Source organism: Chrysochloris asiatica, unplaced genomic scaffold, assembly GCF_000296735.1.
Source record: "Chrysochloris asiatica unplaced genomic scaffold, ChrAsi1.0 scaffold00199, whole genome shotgun sequence".
Taxonomy (NCBI): Eukaryota; Metazoa; Chordata; class Mammalia; order Afrosoricida; family Chrysochloridae; genus Chrysochloris; species Chrysochloris asiatica.
Genome location: NW_006408717.1, coordinates 5,235,114 through 5,241,000, shown reverse-complemented (window position 1 = coordinate 5,241,000; position 5,887 = coordinate 5,235,114).

The window sequence follows — 5,887 nt, the reverse complement described above, 5'->3', positions numbered from 1 at the left end:
TTACATTGAGGTTTAACCCATACTAAAAACTGTAGTCTTTGATCTTCATCATTATGTGCTTGAAGTACTCTTCACTTCCAGCAAGTGAAGTTGTGTCATCTGCATATCAAAGGTTATTAATGAGCTTTCTCCCAATCCTGATACCACAATCTTCTTCATATAGTCTAGCTTCTGGGATTATTTACTCAGCATATAGATTGAAAAAGTATGGCCAAAGGCAAAAACTCTGATGCACACCTTTCCTTGACCTTAAACCATTCAGTATCCCATTGATCTATTCAAATGACTTCCTCTTGGTCTATGTAGAGGTTCCACATGAGCACTATTAAGTGTTCTGTACTTTCCATTCTTCTCATTGTTTATCCATAGTTGGTTATGATTCACGCAGTCAAATGACTTTTCACAGTCAATAAAATACTAATAAACATCATTGTGTTTTCTCTTTCAGCCAAAATCCATCTGACATCAATAATGATATCCCTTGTTCCATGTATTCTTTGAATCTAACTTGAATTTCTGGTAGTTCCCTGTCAATGCATTGCTGCAACCGTTTTAGAATTATCTACAACAAAATTTTACTTATATGTGATATGATACTTTTAATACACTTTAGTTGTGTAAAGTAAATTCTACATTCTTTTGGGTCACCTTTCTTTGAAATGGGCACAGATTTGGATCACCTCCAGTTGGTTGGTCAGGTAGCTAGTCTCAGAAGTTTGGAGCAATTAGGTGCCATCCTTGTGATTCAGAACACGAGGATTCCAGATAACTGACAGGACCATCAAATGGGCAATTTTCCAGGGTCAGAAAAGCAAAAGTGTCTTCAGAGCTCATCTTCAAGTTTTGCCATTTTCTAACTCAATCTCTCTGTTTTATGTGACATATGGTTAAGCAGAGATAGTTGTCACTCTGAGCATAAGACCTAAGTGGATCAAAGAGTAATCATCAAGATGAGAGAGTGTGATGGTAACTCACAGGATCATTAATTGGTCCCATGGAAAAGCTGCTAGTGCCAAATGTAAACATTAGGCAGGAAGCTCGCTGGCATCCCAAATTATAATTCACTGAATGCGTTATCCCTAACTTTTGGTGGATCATTGATTCCCTTGAGAACTGGACAAAAACAGTGACCTTCTCTCTAACCCCACAAACATACAGACACACACAATTTTATGCAGTATCCAGGAAATCCCAGACTCATGTAGTCATGCAAATGCCTTAAGTTAAAAATCTTGTCTCTAGAAAAGGTCTTTGTAATGTTTTTACTGGGATGTTTATAATGTTTGGTTTGTTTGAGAAAGAATGATATCATAGCTTGTAGCTTTGAAAGCTTGTCAGAAAATGAGATTTCCTTTTGTGGAGTGGCTTGGGAAGCACTCGATAAATATTTGCTGAGTGACTGACGACAACAAAAAAATTGATGTGCAATATCTAGAGCTCATAATTGTATTTATTTACTCTATATCAAAGAAGGCCTGGTGCTACAATAAGCCCTGGTGATCTTCTTCCATAGAGATTACTTCCAAGAAAACCTTATGGGGCAGTTCTAGTCTGTCACATGAGGTCACTACAAGTTAGAATAAACTTGATGGCACCAAACAACTCTATATTAAAGACTGTGTTTTAACTTAGTTCATTGCACCTTTTGTATCATGATGGTGGTACAGGTCCATAAGGGTTCTAGCTCCATGAAGACACAGACTTACTCACCAAAGGGCTAGGCCTAATATAATACCATGCAGGAAAGGGCCCACTAGTCAAGGAATGCAGATGGTGTCTCGAATCTGGAAAGGCATTCTTCCCTAGATCTTCTAGAATATAACCTTCTGTCTTAGTTTCCTAGTGCTGTTGTAAAAAAATTCCACAAATGGATTGGTTTACTCAGTTTGTTTTCTCATAGTTTAGGCAACTAGAATCTGAATTCAGGACTAGTTGCAGGGAATATGTTCTGTTTATCTCACTCTGTGCCAGATCTAGGGGAAGACCCTTGTCTCTTTCAGCTCCTATAACCTCAACATTCTTTGGTTCCTTGGCAATCTTATATGGTATTTACCCCACACCTCCAATTTGTACTTAATTCTCTATATAAGTAAATCTAATGTGCTCTTTAAAAATATGTCTCAGAACTGATTAGGTTTAGAGCATTGTTGTTGTTAAGTGCCATCGAGTCGGTTCCGACCCATAGCGATCCTTTACAGAGTTTCCGAGGGTGTAAATCTTTACAGGAGTAGAAAGCCTGCTGCGGAGCGGCTGGTAGTTTCGAACCGCTGACCTTAAGGTTCGCAGCCCAATTCATAACCACTACACTACCAGAGCTCACCCTACACTAACATGGCCCAATTAGCATAACAAAGAAAACTCTATTTCCGAATACGATTATAACATATTTTAAACACACACAATTCAATTCATAGCACCTGTCAACACCTTGAGTTGCACAGTGAGACCGGTGCCAGATTTCTGACCTACAGAACTGTGAGATAACAAATTTATGATGGTTTAAGTCATGAAAGTTGTGGTAATTTGTTAAGATAGCAGTAGGAAACAAATATACCTCACTAGTTGATGTTAAGTGCTGTCAGGTTGATTCTGATTGATAGTGGCCCTTTGCAGGATTTCCAAGGAGCAGCTGGTGAATTTAAACCACCAACTTTGCAGTTAGCAGTCCAATGCTTATCCTACAATACCACACCAGGACCTCACTAGTAGAAGGTGTTATTTCTTGAGTCTTGGTGCTGTTCAAATACTTTACAATAATAATCTTAATCCTTACAGTCACCCTTTAAGGAACTGTTAATATGAACATCAAACAGAAGTGACTTGTTCAAGATTGTTCAGATCCTGCCAACCTGATTCTGGGGTCATTCACTTGCCCAAGAAACATCATTGGGCAGAAGGTAGACGATACTAATGGGCCTGAGAAAAATGGATCAGTTGGCGTTTGTTTGGAAGTCGAACTTTACAAATATGTCTGTAGTATCCTCAGGAGTGTATACAGTGAGTGTGTGCATGATTCTGTGTGTTTATCTGTAGACTTGTGTATGTGTCTATGAGTGTGTTTGTATGTACGTACTTGCTGGGTCTGTGTCAGTTTAGGGATGATGATAAGCATAAAAACTGGCATTAATAAATGATTTATGAGTTTTAAGATGCCCTGGTGGCACAGTGGTTAAGCAATTGACTGCTAACTGAAAGTCGGGGGTTCAAACCTACCAGTCACTCCATAGAAGAAAGATGTGGTTGGCAGTCAATCTGCTTCTGTAAAGATTACAGCCTTGAAAACCTTATGAGGCAGTTCTACTCTGTCCAATAGGGTTGCTATGAGTCATAGTCAACTCAAAGACAGCAAGATTCTTGTTTTAGATCTCTATTTTTTAAAATAACATCTCCTGTTGTTGTTGGTAGTTGCCTTGAGTCCAACTCATGGTGATCTCATGTGTTTTATACAAAGACATTTCAGAAGCAAGTCACCAGACCTGTCTTCTGAGGTACGTCTGCGTGGGTATGAATCGCCAGATTTTCATCTAGTAGTCAAGTGCTTTTGTGCCTCCCAGGCACTCCAACATATCCCTATTACTATCTTTTGGAATCCATGGGTGGGGTTAATGTTCTCAGCTACTAATAAATCAAAAGGTTGGAGGTTTAAATCCACAATAGCCACCTGGGAAGACAGTTCTGTTGATCTATTTCCAAAGAATCATTGAAAACAAAAACTCTGTGTGGCCCACATGGGGATACCATAAGTTAGAAATGACTCAAGAGCAACTGTTTATTTTGTTGTTTGTTTTTATGGTTTTCACTGTTACCCTTTGCAGAAAATGAATAGCACATCTTAGTAGCAGTGGGCCTACAAGGATACAACAAAAGAAAAGCATGCATTTTATCAGGGTTTCAAACTCCCCACCTTCTAGAATTTGCCATTTTAACAGTGTTTCTAAATGGGATTTCATACATCAGTTTACAGTTGGAGTAGCTAGGAGCCACAGATATCACACTGTGTAAATAGATTCATGTTCCAACTCTGGATAAAGGCAGAATGCAACATCTCTGTGTTATGTGCTTCATTTCCAGAAAAAGAACCTTTGCCTCAAACCACCAGAGTCCTCTCTTAAACTGCTATGTAATTTCAGGAATCCAATTCAGATAAAAGGAAGGAAAGTGCTATCACTATAAGCCCCAAACTAGTAAATCTACATGTATACATCAGGGCACATATGTGACTTTTCTGTTCTTAGATAACTTTCTTAGGAAGGAGTGAGTTCAAAGATAGACATCTTTTAACTAGTGTGGGAGAAAAGCATGCTGTCATTTTTAAATGTTACTACATAAAAGCATTGAATAAATGTCAATGTCGTTGTTGTTAAGTACCCGTAGAGTCAGTTCTGACACATAGCAACCCTGTACAGAGTTTCCAAGGAGAGGCTGATGGGTTTGAACTACCAACCTTGTGTTTAGAAGTCCAGTGATTATCTTATATCACCCCATCAGGACTCCAAAATGTCAATAGAAGGAAGCATTTTTCATCATGATTTGATTTCTTAATTGTACAAACTCCAAATTCTATTTCTGACATAGTTTCCTAGAAGTACTCTGAAACAGATGACAATAAATATATGCTGTGTTTATTTTTACAGAAAAGTGTCAAAGTGTTCTCCAATATTTGGCATATATAGTATACACACAAGGATATATTGTTATTATTGTTAAGTGCCAGAGAGTTAGTTTTGACTCACAGCAATCCTGGATAGGGTTTCTAAGGAGTGGCTGGTGGATTTGAACTGCTGACTTTGTGTTTAGCAGTCCAGTGTTTATTCTAAAGGACCACAACACATACACATATCAAATATATGAACATATGGACTATGCTGTAGATAACTGTGTTAAGAATACAGTGGCCCTTAGCATATAGCTTGCATAAGATTTATCTGAGTGAAAAAAATGGGATATACATTTTTTTCTTCAGAAATCTTCCTTTAGAAATTCCATGTCTTAAAGATTCAGAAAGTGTTTTAATAAATAGTTCCTTTAAAAGTTCTATGCCAATATTTGCCTATTGCTGACTATTTCATATTTGTTTTTTCTTGTCTTGAGTTTTTTTTTTTTTAAGTTTCCCAAAGAAAATAAAACTGACAGTCATAAAAACTGGGAATTGAGTCAAATTAGGACTCACTCCAGTATTTTTTTCTGTACTCTCAAACAGCTAGAGTTATCATGGCCTCTCTCCTGCGTAAATACGACCTACAGGACAAGGTTTATAGCATCACAAAGAATGAATCACTGTTCTATTTATTTATGTTCTCTTTCTAGCTATCTCTAGAGAAAGATCTCTTTTGGCAGACTTGCCACTGCTTTTTCATAACGTCTTTCCACCAACCACTCCCACCCTTATCCACGTACACCAACATATCCACATGCATACATCATAGCTTTTACATCAATACACAGCCTTGTTTTCTCTGAATAGTATGCCAGCTGTTTGGTCAATATGCAGCCTCCATTGCTGCTCCTTCATAAAGTGGAAATGTTTAGTTTGTACTTGTTATTCTACCTCTACCAGTTGCTGTAGAATAGATTCCAACTCATGGCAACCTGTGCATGTAAGAGTCCTTTGCTCCTTAGGGTTTTCAATGGCTGAGATCTTTAGGAAGTAGATCACCAGGATTTTCTTCTAAGGTGCCTCTGGGTGATACTATCAACGTTGTTGTTATTAAGTACCCTTGAGTCAGTTCTGACCCATACTGGCCTTATATAGGGTTTCTGAGGAGCAGGTGGTGGACTTGAACCATCGACTGACCTTTCGGTCCAGTACATTATCCTGCACCACCACATCAGGACTCCACTATAAATAATGTTGTTGTTGTTGTTAAGTGCCGTCGAGTCGGTTCCG